Source organism: Elephantulus edwardii, unplaced genomic scaffold (assembly GCF_000299155.1).
Source record: "Elephantulus edwardii isolate Elephantulus edwardi_28Jun2011 unplaced genomic scaffold, EleEdw1.0 scaffold00359, whole genome shotgun sequence".
NCBI lineage: Eukaryota > Metazoa > Chordata > Mammalia > Macroscelidea > Macroscelididae > Elephantulus > Elephantulus edwardii.
Genome location: NW_006400109.1, coordinates 390,490 through 405,413, shown reverse-complemented (window position 1 = coordinate 405,413; position 14,924 = coordinate 390,490). Strand labels below are relative to the sequence as shown.

Genomic DNA, 14,924 nt, shown 5'->3' with positions numbered 1-14,924 from the left:
TTTACAATCCCTCCTCCTGACAGCAGGCATGGATGGGCCGGTAGCAGTCCTCCAGGCGCCCACAGCGGCTCTGGGAAAGAGCCCTGTGCTTTGCTCTCACCAGCCAGGCGTCTTTGAAGGAGGAACTGAAACGGCCTGAGAGATGCTGAGCCTAGAAAAATTCCCCAGTCCCGTCTCCTGCCTCCTCGGGAGCAAGTTCTGCGTGTCCATTGCAGGCCCAGGGGCAGGTGGAGAGGGATGGGCGTGAGGCAGGGCGGGGAAAGCGAGTTGTGGGTGTGTTGTGTGGTCTGTGTCTGTATCTGTGTGTGTCGTGTGGTCTGTGACTGTATCTGTATGTGTTTGCGTGTTGTGTGATCAGTGACTGTGTCTCTGTGTGTGTGTTCGTGTCTGTGTGTTGTATGGTCTGTGACTGTGTGTCTGTGTGTGTTGTGGGGTCTGTGTGTCTCTCTGTGTGTGGGTGATGTGGTCTGTGACCATCCGTGTATCTCTGTTATGGGTTTGTGTGTGAGAGAGGCAGGGCCAGTAACAGGGGATCCGGCGAGAGGGCGTGGGAGACTCTGAACTCATTTAGAAAAGCTCTTCTGCCCTGGAGCAAGTCAAACTCCCCGCAGAGAAGCTGCTTTTTCTTCCTTCCTTTTGAGTCCAGTGTGCAGAGCTGACCTCCCTGGCAGAGGTCAGCACTCCGCTCACCCGCTCGCTCCGCCTTTGGGGGCTTGATGCCTTAGAAGCCTGAGGAGAGATTCCTGAGAGAAAAGCAAAAGTGACTCGAGCAAAGAAGCCAGGTCTTTTAAAAAATGAAATACACATATATTCTTATAAAACTGTTTGAGGAACAGTGCAAAGAAAAAAAAAGCATAAAGGTGTGCACCATCACAGAGCCCCTCCCACAGCCTACTTCTCCCCCTGAAATAAATCAGGAGGGTCATGACTGGGGTTTTAGGAAATGTGCCTGAACTCAGAAACACAAGGTCAGTGCCTCATCTTAGGTAACCCTTTGGAGGATGAGAAGTTCTCCTGCTTTTCCCACAGGGTTATTTCAGATGCACACTCGGAGCCAAAATATTTTAAAAGCATTCATTCTTCCACAGCCCTGCCAAATAGTAAGCTTGAGATTCACATGTGCTTTTAGAGAGCCTATTAATGATATTAATGATCAGGGATCAAAGGCAAACCCCAGAGGTGTGTGTAAAATGTTCATACAATTATTTAGGTGCTTTAAAATTTCATCTTCTCTATAAGGGTAATAATTTCTCAGTGCTGGCAAAGGCAGTGCTCAGTGCTCCAACGCGCAGGGTCTGAAGGAACAGAACTAACGCCGACTGCCTCGTGAAGAAAACAAAGGATATGGCACTGGATGATTAAAACGTGTCTACTGACACCTTGTCACCAAAGTCTTGCCTCCTGACTTCAGTCTGAACATAGGTTCAAAGTCTAAAGGGACACTTGGTTCTCAGCAGTGCTGGTCTCTGTAAACATACAGTCTGTGTACACACACACACGGAATCTCTGGGTGATGCAAATGGTTCAGCCCTTGACTGAAAGATTGGGGGTTTGTACCCACCGGAGATGCCAGTGGAGAAAAGCCTGGTGATTTGTGTCTAAAAGGTCACAACTCCACTCCAAGCTCAGCTCCCACATCCCAGAAACCAGTCTGGAAGGGATTACAGTGCAAGTTTTTGGATAGAGTTTAGAAAATGTATAGCACACCTTAAAAAAAGTACCATCTCTGAATACCCACTGGAGGGCCAGCAATAGGTCGGTTCTGACTCGATGGTACACAACTGGTCTGATAAGGACTGATACAACATCCCAAGACTATGACCATTAGTTATTCATTTTTCAAAGCCCACACAAAACTCAACACTCTCCTCTTCCCCACCTCCCCACCAAGTGGCTCAAGTTTCAGCTGAACAACAGACCTGCAAGGTGACTAGGAACACCAGGGCGTCAGTCCCGTCTTAGAGTAACTCATAACAGAAGATCAAAAAGCAGCATGTTCCCAAGGATAAAGCCCCGGAAGGCTGGAAGAGGCAGAATAGAAGGATTAATGGAAATCAGAATAACAGAGAGGAAGTGGGAAGAGCGTAATTACACTGTGGGTATTGTGATTAAGGCTCTAAACCAAAATGGGTATGAATGAAAATGAGTCATACATTTGTATGAATCGGAATGTGGTTGAATAAAAAAAAAATCAATTTACTTTGTAAACTTTCAAATTACAATTGAAGAATACATTTTAAAAAAATAAAGTAAAAAAATAAGTCAGAATCATTGAAAATCTTAGGGCATGGGCTGCCATGAACTAAGTGGCTCAATAGCAGTTGGTTATACGGTAGACACACACACACACACACACACACACACACACACACACTCCCACCCACCCTGCACTGCTAACTCAAAGACTTTCTTTCTCTGGCAGTTCGAATCCACCAGCTCAGGAGATAAATGGGAAACCTCTTCTCTTCCAATTTAGAGCCACAGAAACTCAATAGAGGGTCAATGAGTTCAGGTAATGAGTTCACACACACACATCACATTTTAAACAGTAGTTATCGGCCAAGACTTCCTCTGAAAATCCTTTGAGGATCTTTAAAACAATGCCAGTGACTAGACCCCAACTAGGAAGCTCTGGTGGCCAATGGGCCTGCAATCCTCAAGACAAGTGGTTCAAATACACCAGCTGCTACTTGGGAGAGAGAAGGACAATCTCCTCCGGTGCCTCTGAACACTCGACGGAGGGTCAGCTGTGGGTCAGTTCAAACACAACAACAAACCCCAAACCGGATGCTGCCTTAACTAGAAGCTACTCAGGTGACTTCCAGTGTGTGGCTAGTGCCTGAAAGCCTATTTTAAACCGATGAAGAAATTCATGTCGGGGAGTAGTCACCTCAGCATTCTATAAAGTCAAGTGTGGCTTTTAAAATGTTAAGGGTCATTCTGACAGACAAGGAAACTGTGGTGCAATCATACTAAAAAGTTGGGGGCGAAGCTAGTGGGATTAGTCTCTGGATGCTGAGCTTGGGCCCCAGGCCCAGACGGGAAGTTCTTTGCATTAGTTAGGACAAACAGCCAGGGCCAAGACATCAAGAAGAAATGAGCTTTGCTTCGTCAAGCACAATGGCTCTCAGAATTCCACGCACAACTCTGCAAATACGTTATTCCGACCTCATACAGAAGTGCTTCTGAACAATTAGGGACGGAGTCAGGAGGGAAATACGTTTACAGGTGACCAGTGTGGGTTTAGGATGCTGATTACAGTGGAGAGAAAGATGCGGCCTAGGACTTCATCACTGATGAATAAGGATTAGTGCCATTTAGGAAATGGAAATTAATTCACTTGGGAAACATCAAAATTCTCTGGAAAGGAATCAAGGTCGCACGCTTATTTTTAACCACTCACAAGAGGGTTATGTAAGGTCACAAGTAAAGTAGAAACGGGAGCACTCCATATTATAGGGAGCACTCAAAAACCTTAAAGGTCAATTTGATCCCATTACACTGGGTTTTTTTAAGTCTGACTGGTTAGATTCAATGTTTCAAATGTAAGGCTCTTTTATTATTTTTAGGAATTACTGAAAACCTCTGAATTCCACTAAGGGGGGGGGTAAATGAGAGTCTAATCAATTAGGATATAATTTTAAATAGAATGTTCAGAAAAGGGATTTGGATGTATATTTCCTGAGGTTAATTCACTTGTTTTGAAGAACAAACCTGGCACACACAAATACAACTTTTCAAACAAGTTTACTGCTTACATATAAAACAGGCGTGTACCCAATACACTATAAGAAGCCTATGAGAAGAAGCGGCCAATGAGAACAAAACTCTCCTGGTGGTTATCACTCTGCCTGACTTTTGAACTTGACCAAAGACCCATCAAATTCCTCATACTCAAGTAACATCAGTTACTTGGACAGTTCTTTTTAGGCAAAAATTAAATAAATAAAGGCTTTATTGATTTTTGTTTAAGAACTGAGATTTTCAATAAGGAACGAGAATGACAGTGTTTAAGGCAACACGTGCCAATATGAAACTGCATAATGAAACCTACTTGAATGTGATTAAATTCAGCTCAGTACAGAGTACTATAGACAAAGAGAACCATTTCATTCATTCTAGTCCCCTCTGATAAGTTACACACTGACATGCATTTGTTCCCTTTCTTATTAAATATAGAAGAAACCAAACTGGAGGGAGTTCTACAGATTTCTGAGAATTTAATTATACCCTTAAATCTTAATATCCAAGGATATATATGGTTGGACTTTGTACTGAGTAATTACCTGAATTAACTTCATTTTACAATGCTTAATTTATTTGCACTGAGGAAGGCTTCAAACTATTTAAAAGAAATCAGCTTAATTTTGATTTTTCACTTGTTACAACGTGTTTTGATTCATTAATGTTTCAATAATAAGGGATGAACTCTCTTGTCTTGACAAACCAAGCATGGAAATTTCCTCATAAGAGAAAAAAGAATGAAAATGATTTCCATATTCAAGTCAAAGCATGCTGGAGAGAGTAGATTTGGGCTCTTGTACGAAGCACTTTTTACCTCAAAAGGAAAGCCACTCACAAAAAAATGCCATGGAAATGTTACAGAGAGGACTGTCGAAAAGGAGTTCAAGGAAGCAGGGCACAACAAGGCCATTAATCCCAGGCCACTCTCCTGGGCACGCAAGTCCCCTTCCCCTTATGAGTTCTACTCATCAGCTTCTTTCCAAATTCAAAAGCCACTGACATGCTGCACAACAAGCTGAATTAAAACCAAGGCCAACTGTTAAATATGACCTCAATCTTGCCTCCAAAATAAAACTTGAGATATTTCATTCAGATATGTGTGGTATTCTTTATAAAACATAGCTTTAAGAAAGTAGCTTTTATCTTTTATAAAACAGATTTTTACATGTCTTTAGTATTAAAATTAAGAAAAAAAATAATAGCAATGCTCATCCACTATCCCCTAGACCAATGTATGCATCAATTTATATACATAACTAGATGACAGTTAATCTCCTGTGGCAAAGGAAAAAAAATGTGTAAGAATATCATAATTATTGTTCCCAGACATTTCGTGTTTATGGATATTAAAAAACTAACATCAATCTATTAAAAAGCCATTGGAAAGCACATGAGGTGGTTTAGAAGCCATGACACTTAAGAGTTGGGGAGTACAGTGCAATAACATTAATCAAGCCAGCAGCGTTTGCTCCCAGTCTCAGAGTCACTGACACAGGCATATACACTTGATTTAAGGCACTGAGTAAGTGGCTGGAGAACTTTTTTTGGACTAAGAATATGAACAGCATCTCGGGTTTTCAGATGCTAGATTACTAGGATCAAAAAGAGTATCAAAACACATATCATTACCAACAACAGGGACCCTTCCATTTCTTACCTACAAAATAGTAACAAAAACCCCTAAACCTGGCATTCATTTCCTCCTTTGTCTTGTGAAATATATAGAAAACCACTGAAGTAACAAGAGATGCGGGGGATGGGGGGTGGGGGGTGGTTCAGATCTGTGGAAGGAAAGTGCTGGAAGGCAGAATTCCTCAAACCCATGCCTGCCCTTGTGCAGGAGCAGAAATCTGCGCCTTGTGTTCCGCCCCTGTTCACAAAAGAACCAATTTCCCTCTTAGACAGCAGTAACTGGTACATACTCAAATATATCAGAATTGTAAAGCCGACACGTTATCGAAAGAAAAGAATGAGAAATGTTGGCTTTTCTAACCATGCTTTCCCTGGTGGCTCCAGTCGAAACATCTCTTAGTTCTGGATAGTCTCAGCAGCTCCTGTCCAGTCGGCTGTTTTTGTTGAGTCTACTCCTTTCTGGGAAACTGACCATTTTCACCCAGGTAATTATTTGTGCCCTCCCTGTTTAAACTGTTAGAGTAGATGCTTTCGTGTAAGAAGATTCAGTGGCACATGGAGGTCCTCTCTGTCTTAAGCAGAGTAACCCTAGGATATGGGACCCTCTGCCAGAAGGGGTGCAGGTGGGCCATGGGAACGGATGCTGTCTCTGAAGGTTCCGCCTCGGTTCACCCCTGAGGGAACACGTCTCCTCTGGGGTCACTATCCTGTTGGGCTCTCTTTTCTCCCACAGAATCCATGACTGCCGCCCATAGGGAGCGGTGCCAAGCTAGGAGGAAGAACAGACGCAGATGGCAGAGCTGTGTCCCTTGAGGAGGTGGTGGTTCACAACACGGGTCAGGCATGCAGGTGAGGCCAGGCTTGGCAACTGAGAATGAAATTCATAACCCAAAATGGTCATGAAAAACAGCTGGTGTCCAATGTGTCTTATCCTTCCCGTAGGGAAAGGAGGCACGTGGTAGGCAGGACAGAATGAAGTGAGAGACCAGCCACAGATCTCAAGCATGAACCCACGCTGCACACACATTGGGTGTTGTTGAGCTTTTCTGGGTTTTCTGCTGACTCCAAAATCTTTAGGACTTGGTTTTCCTTATTTCTAGAGGAAATGTTGCTTCTAAGGATCACCCACTGTTGGACAGGAAGAAAAAAATAAATATGCATGTTTATCTATTTTTGGATGGAATGAAATTTTAAGAAACTGCCAACAGGTCATTGTTATGATTCACCATATGGCACCTTTGTAACTTCAAGGGAGATGGTAGTGGGTGATGCTACAAATGGAAGGTTCCGGTCTGGAACTCTAAACCAGCTGCCTGTGAAATGGGTAATTGAAAGCTCTGGCCACCACAGTCCCTTGGGCTCTGGTCAATCCTGGACCTCACTTAAACCCTGGCAGACGGGACAAGGTAGGGATGGATGCAAGCCTGGGTTACAACTAAGGGCAAGCTTCTCCCATGTCTTCCTATGATGATGGCACCAATTATCTGCGCATTTCCAGCAACTTCTGGGGGAAAGTTCACCCTGCTGGAGAATGTGTGAGCAGTGTCTCTTACACTGAACCCTAAGAGTTTTAGAAATCTCAGTAAATATGATGGTGTATACATGCCTATACCTGAATCCCAGCTGACCAGCATGGTAGCCAGGCTGGGGAAAGTAAACAATGGAGAATCTTCAATTAGTCCAGTGCCTCTCACACTTGAACATGCACCAGAATTACCCCAAGTGTCTCATCCAGTAGAGGTCCAGGATGGGGTCTGAGAAGCTGCATTATTAGAGAGGTTCCCGGCAGTGGCACTGGTCCCAGGGAAAAGGAACCACTCATGAGTCCCTGTGCTGCTCCAACTCAGGCAGAAGGACAAGAAGGGGAGCGCCTGGACCCCAGCGCCCCCTGCAAGCTGAACGGCAGCCGTGTGGCACTATCTTCACACTGCCCAGGGCAGGGATGGAACGAGGACACTTCAATGAGGCACAAGACCTATCCACAGAGAGGTGTCGTCTCCCCCAGCACTAATCTGCATTCTTTTTCCTGAAAATAATTTTCTGAAGAGACATCCAGAAAGACAAGAAAGCAGCAATGTTGTTAGGATAGACAATGGTTTCCAGATACACACTTTCGACTTAACACAGTAATTCTAATTCCTTCTTATAAACCACGCTGTGGATGTAGCCCATTCTCCCTTCACAGGGCTCATCCCTGCATCCTGATGACTGTGCATCTTTAGTTTAGTGGCCTAGTTAGCGTGGTTTGTGTTGTTGGTTTTTTTTCCTGTCTGTCTTGGCTGGGCTGCCTGGATTCACGTCTCAGCGAGAGGATACAGGCACTGTGGATGGTCTTTCGGCGTTTGTGGCTGGATCTGTTGGCTGGGCCTGCCTTGGTTTATTTTTCACGAGATGTCTGGAGGAGAGATTTTCCAAAACATGCAACTCCTCATTAGACGTGGCTTTTGCCAAAGCTTGTTTTCGAAAGTAACCCCAGATCTGACAACTCTTGATGCTGGCAAAACTCTGACCGCCTTGCTGTTCGTTTCTCCCCTGCTCTTACTTCTCTCGGGACTAATCGATTACTTCCAAGAGAAATTCTCTTGTGGGGGACGAAGCCAGTTCCTGCGTGTCTGTGGGGCTCTGGGCGCTCCCAGCCTTTGTTTTGGACCCTGTTCTGCTGACTCACAGCTACAGACAGGGTTCCCTTAGCAGCTCTGTCTCTACCCGCGCGGCAGGATGAGGTCTGTGCTGGCTGCCAGTGTCTTCTGGCTGCATCTGGTCCACGTCTTCCAGCTTGTGAACAAGAAGCCCCCAGTGGTCCCCAGTGGCCTTTATGTAATCCTCTGCTGGTCCCGCAGATTCCGAGGGGGGGACTGGATGAAACCCGACCACTCCCCCGCCTCCAGGCCCCTTAGCAATCACTGAGTTACGAGCTGTTCCCACAACATCCCTGCTGTTCTGCGATTTGCTCACGATGCTGCTTTTTGCTTCAGTTCTTTTTGTACTGAAACAAAACAAAACAAGTTTATATTTTACAAAGCTGAAACGACCCATGGATTCCTCCAAATTCCCCTTAGCACACCTCTTACACCTAGAAAAAGGGTCTCCACCCTGTGAATCTGAGATAAACCCTTAGCATATGTCCAAACTCAGACAGACCAAGTAATAGTCCTACAAGACATTTTGTTTGTCAATGGGCTTAGGATGGACCAACGGCTTAACCCACAATCAAAGCCAAGGCCACGGAGCCAGTCCTGACTCACAGCTGCCCACAGCACAGGGCAGGACTCTCCAGGGCAGCCCCAGGCTGCGGGCCTGTGTGAAGGCAGGCTGACTCTCCTTTCTCCTACAGAGCACCTAATGAGTTTGAACCTCCAACCTTTTGATTAGCATCCCAGCCTTAACCACCAGGGCTACTGAAATCATTTTAGCTTAGGTAGGTGAATATTCATTTCAGATCCGAGGTTCACTACAGCCTGTTTGCTAAGTTGGATGTGTTTTCCTCTGTGCACCACTGGGTCAGTACAGACCCTCAGCTGACTGTCCATTGGGCTCCGGAGGCTGTAAACTGAGAAGACAACCTACCTTTCTCCTGAGGGGGAGCTGGTGGATTTGAACCAGCTGCCTTTGGCCTGGCATACGCTGTGGATGCACAGATGCCATCCTCCATTTGTGAGTAAAGGATAATCTTCAAGAATTTCTTTCAAGCTATTTCAAGGCATTTCTCAATTACGATTACCATTTAGCCAGTGTCAAGCTTGTTCATCAGCCATCTGGGATATGGACCATTACTGTGCCACAGGCAATTGAATGTGAAATATTTTGAAACTACAGACAGCATGAAAAGAAAGAAGGCAAGAGAGGGAGTGGATGTACGTGCGCGCGCGCGCGCACACACACACACACACACACACACACACACACACACACAAGCTAACACCAGCTGTGCATCTCCAGAAGTTCAAATCCCCTAGCAGCTCCGAAGGAGGAAAATGGGCAGCCTCTTCCCATTTTGATTTATAGTCTTAGAAACCGAATGGAGCACTGCTGGGAGTAGGAACAGAGTCCACGGCAATGAGTCTGACTCTTTGCTTGTTTTGTGTTTGGGGTTTTTTTCTGTTTTTGTTTTTTTGTTTTTTTTTTAAAATAAACATCTTTCTACATCACATGCAACAGAAAACACAAAGTTCACTTTACTGAAAATTAACTTTGCAAGTCAGCATGAAAATAATGCCTGGAAAATTTAAAGGATAAATACTCTGACTTCAATAATATTCTTGCTAGATTATGAATGAAAGGATGTTTCTTAAACTACCAAACTCAAAAACACTGGGTTAAACATATGCAGGGTGGCTAAGTCTTTGTTGGGAAACACACACACACACACACACACACACACACACACACACATACACACACATACATATGTTGCTCTTCTACTGCTATCAAGGTCATTATTATCATTACTAGGCTTAGAACAAATGTCTTTGGAAAGTATTTTTTTAAGATCTGTCTGTAGTCACTCGGAGAGTCATATGAAAAACACCGCCAACAGGTGCTTTTCATTTTCAAAGGGCTTGTAATTAGTTACTCCCTGCAACAAACACACCTTGTGAAGTGAAAGACTCATTCATTCCCCACTGTATAGAACTCAAGAAAAAGAGGAAAGGAGATGAGGAAGAAAAGCAAGTGCGTCAGGGGAGAGTGAGTGTCAGAGGGGACACGTCTCCTTCTGGACTTTACGGTATCGTCTACTTGCACAGCCAGCGAGAGGGGAGCAAAACCAAACAGAGTGGACATACATTTCTCTTGAGCTGAGTGCTGGGAAGAAGTGGAACCTGCACCCTCGGCAAAAAACACGAGACACCGCAATGAGGGGCCTTTCTGTCGACTTCAAAAGATAACAAAGCCCCATCAGAATTGTATTTGCTGGACAAGAGGAAAACCAGTTCTGTTTCAATGCTCCCATGAAGGGATTTATTTTTGTGTGGTGCAAATCCTAAATGAAACTGTGTCCCCTGACACGATTTTCTTTTTAGCTAGGAATTTTGGGTAAACTGTGGATTCTTTTGGATGGCCAAGCCACACACTTCCTATGTTAATGTGCACCATGAGCAAATGAGGCTGTAACGTAAAGGATGCTGACTCCACGCCACCGGGGAACTCCTGGCCAATATCATTTCTCTGCGGCTTAAAGAGTGACACAGGCCCAGAGGCACTGGGTGTGTGTGTAATCGGTTTTTTAATTTTTTTTTTTCTTCTTTCAGAGAGACTTAGCACAATGATCGATACACTTAATAATGTAAGATCCCCAAATTTTCCTCCGTTTACAAAAATGCATAACACGGACTTCACGCTATGTCAAGAGTTAAACCTTTTTTTGTATTTTGAGCACTGGACTCTGTGATTCTTGGCTACTATAGAACTGGAAGTTTTGTCCATAAACTAGCAGCATTAGCAGAGTTTTAGATAACTCACAGATTATCTATCCATCTATCTACCCTAAGCGTTCCCAGGGATGCTTCATAAGGAAGTAATTACAAAATGTAGAAACCTCCTCCCCACCCTTCACCAACGCTGGCCCATTTCTCGCTTTTTAAATCTTTCTCTATGGTTAGCAAGAAAATAGCCAGCCTAAAGTGTTAATAATGCCTTTCTTTTTCTTGGTCAGTAATTAAGTACTCTTCCTCATCAAATTGCTATAAAATGTAACAGTTTTAGTAAATTACCAGTTGTTGTTGTTGTTAGGCGCTGTAGAGACAGTTCCTACTCACAGTTACCCTACGTCCATGGAGTGGGAACATGGATTGTGATCCTAATGGTCGCTACATCTTAGTCACTGACGCAGCCGCATGTCAGTCATCTTTTTCTCTGACCCTCTATGTTAATGAGCATGATCTCAGGAACCGGCCCCTCTTGACAACATGTCCAGTCTCACCATCCTTGCTTCTCTGGGGCCTCTATAGCTGCCCTTCAACCAAGACATCGTGGCTTATTCTTCTGGCATCAATTCGTGGCTCTTTCATATTCACTGTCCAGCTTTCATGTGCATACGAGGCAACTTGAAGTACTACGGCTTGGGTCAGGGGCCCCGCTTTGGCCCTCAAAATGCCACCTTTGCCCCCCTCCCACCACCTTTGTTTTTTAACCCCTTACAGAGGTCTTCTGTAGGAAATCTGTCCAATGCGGATGCCATTGGATTTCCTGGCTGGTGCTTTGATGGGCACTGTGGATCTGAGAAAAAGGACCCTCGTGACAACTTCAATCCTTCCTCCATTTATCTTGAAGTTGATTAATAGCCCCACAGTGAGAATTTGTGTTTTGTCAAGCATAATATAGACCGAAGGTTATAGTCACTTTTTCCTATTCCCCAGACATTTTAACTGTGATTTGAGTAAACGGTTACAGCAAAGCAAACTGGTTTTCCATTCAACCATTCATTTACATTTAGTTTCAAACATTAATTACAATATCCACAATGTAATCTCACTCTTCCCACTTCTTCCCTGTGACTCTTTTTTCCATTAATCATCTTACCCAACTCCTTCCCATCTTCTTCTTTGGGCAAATACTGCCCTTTGAATTTGCATGCTTGGTGATTCTAAGGAGTGAATGCCTTCCTGTTATAACTCACTCTATTGTTGGCTATAAGTTGAGTTTTGGGGGCGAGTTCTGTTCTTGTTGTGAAGTGACTAAGGGCCGGCCTTGTGATTCTGGAGGTTTGTTCTCCATTTCCCCCAAATCTTTTCCCCCCATCCCCATATTTTTCCTTTCTTTCTGTCTTTAATTAATTTTAATGAACATTTACAGAGACTTAGGGTTTCCAGTCATTCATTTCTCCCTGCCCATGCCCTCCCCCTCAATTTACTCTTCTTGAAAAGTAAAAGGAAAATACTTTCATTGTTATGCAATCCCTCCCCTGAAGTCCATTCCACTGTGCAGCCTTCATTCTGGACTCCTGTCATGACAATAATACCCAACCATATATTCCTTTTAAACAGTTCTTTACCTCATCTGTTTCAGTGCAGTATACATCATTTCTCCCCTCCTTCTGTCTTCCCTCAAGCCCAATGTCAGTCCCATTTTACAACAGTGGCTCTGTGCAGTATTTGTCCTTGTGTGACCAAGATACTTCACTCAGCATAATGTCCTTCAGGGTCACCCATTTTGCATAATATTTCATGAGTTCCTTGTTTTTCAATGTTGCATAGTATTCCATTGTGTGACTATACCACAGCTTCTCTATCCATTTGTTTGTTGATGGGCACAATCTTCTAATGTGATCTGTTTTAGAGTAGTCTGCAATGGTTGATAATCATCAGTCAGTAAGTGCAAGGCTGTGTCATCTGCATATCACAATGTGTTAACGAGTCTCTCACCAATTATGACGCTGCATTCTTCAATACACTCGAAATTCCTGTAGTATTTGCTCAGCATCTAGATGGAATAAGTATGGTGAAGAGATTTAATTCTAATGCACACCTCTCTTAATTTTAAAGCGAGCTATTAAAAGGACTGCTTCTTGATCTATGGGCAGATTCTGTGCTGCTAGGATGCATGTTCTTGAATTGCCATTCTTTGCCATCTTACCCACAATTTGTTATGATGCACAGAGTTGAATACCTTTGTAAAGTCAATAAAACACAAGCACACATCTTCTGCTTTTAGTCAAGAACCAACACCAGCAGTGATATAGAACCCATGTCCCAAGTTCTCTTCTGAATCTGGGGTTGAACATCTGGCAGTTACCTGCTAAGATAACTAAGGTACTGCTACAACTATTCTTGTATTATCTTCAGTAACACCTTATTTATACACCCTGCCGACCATATCTCCCCCCCACCCCAGGTTCCTCTTCAGCCTGAGGCCCGGCCCCTTCTGCTCTTGGCCCTTACTCTGTGCCCAAGTGCCGTCAACATGTCAAAGTGCCCTACAAAGTCGCTGAAATCAGCCTGGCCTCATGGGGACACAAAGCCCTGGACATTGAGGAGAATGACATGCCAGGCCTGATGCGCATGCAGAAGATGTACTTGGCCTCCAAGCCACTGAAGGGTGCCTGCATCGCTGGATACCTGTGTGTGACCGTGGAGACAGCAGTCCTCATTGAGACTCTTGTCGCCCTGAGTGCTGAGGTCCAGTGGTCCAGCCACAACATTTTCTCTACCCAGGGCCATGCAGCGGCTGCCACTGCCAAGGCTGGCATTTCAGTGGACACCTGGAAAGGTGACACAGATAAGAAGTACCTGTGGTGCACTGAGCACACTGTACTTCAAGGACAGACTGCTCAACATGATTCTGGACAATGGTGGTGACCTCACCAACCTTATTCACACCAAGTACCCACAGCTCTTATCGGGTATCTGAGGATCTCGGAAGAGACCATGACTGGAGTCCATGACCTATATAAGATGATGGCCAAAGGGATTTTGAAAGTGTCTGCCATCAATGTCAACGACTCTGCCACCAAGAGCAGGTTTGACAAGCTCTATGGCTGCTGGGAGTCCCTCATAGATAGCATCAAGAGGGCCAAAGACATGATGATGGCGGGCAAGGTGGCGGTGGTGGCAGGCTATGACAACGTGGGGAAGGGCTGTCCTCAGGCCCTGACAGGTTTCAGGGCACGAGTCATTTTCACTGAGATTGACCCCGTCAATGCACTGCAGGCTGCCATGGAGGGCTATGACGTAACCACCAGGAATGAGGTCTGTAGGGAAGGCAACCTCTTTTCACCACCTCAGGCTGTGTCGATATCATCGTTGGCTGGCACTTTGAGCAGACACAGGATGATGCCATCGTGTGTAATACTGGACACTTGGATGTGGAGACTGATGTCAAGTGGCTCAACCAGAATGCTGTGGAGAAGGTGAACATAAAGCCCCAGGTAGACCGGTACTGGCTGAACAATGGATGTCACAGCTTCCTGCTGGCTGAGGACCGGCTGCTTGGCCTGGGCTGTGCCAGGGGCCACCCCAGCTATGTGATGAGTTACTCCCTCACCAACCAGGTGCTGGCACAGATTGAACTGTGGACCCACGTGGACAAGTACACCGTCAGGGTCCACGTCTTCCCCAAGAAGTTGGATGTGGCAGTGTCTGAAGCCCACCTGGGCTGACCCAGCTGACCGAGAAGCAGACCAAGTATATGTCAAAGCTGTTTTTGAAATTCTCTCTAAATTCAGGTAGGATATATGAAAGGTTTTACTTTTTTACTTGTTTTCATTTTCTTCAGCTTCAGCTTGAACTTGCACTTGAACAAATAACGTTCCGTTCTATAGTTAGCCTCTGGCCTCATGTCTCATGACTCTACACTTCTTCAGTGTCTCTTTCCATAGATGTAGTCAATTGATTCCTATGTATTCCATCTGGTGAGATCTGAGAGTACAGAGTTACTGCTGATGTTGTTGGGGGAAAAGTCATTTACAATCAATCATAGCCTTGAAAAATTCTATCAGGTGATCTCTGTTGTCCTGTCTATCATCAAGGCCCTGTTTTCTAACACTGATCTTGTTTTGTTTCCTACTTTTGTATTCCAAACACCAGTAATTATCAATGCACCTGATTGTGTAT

General features: G+C 44.6%; 1 pseudogene; it reads left to right on the top strand.

Moving 5' to 3' along the window:
* The first annotated feature begins 13,286 nt into the window (after positions 1-13,286).
* LOC102876054 lies at positions 13,287-14,703 on the top strand (annotated as a pseudogene).
* The last annotated feature ends 221 nt before the right edge of the window (positions 14,704-14,924 follow it).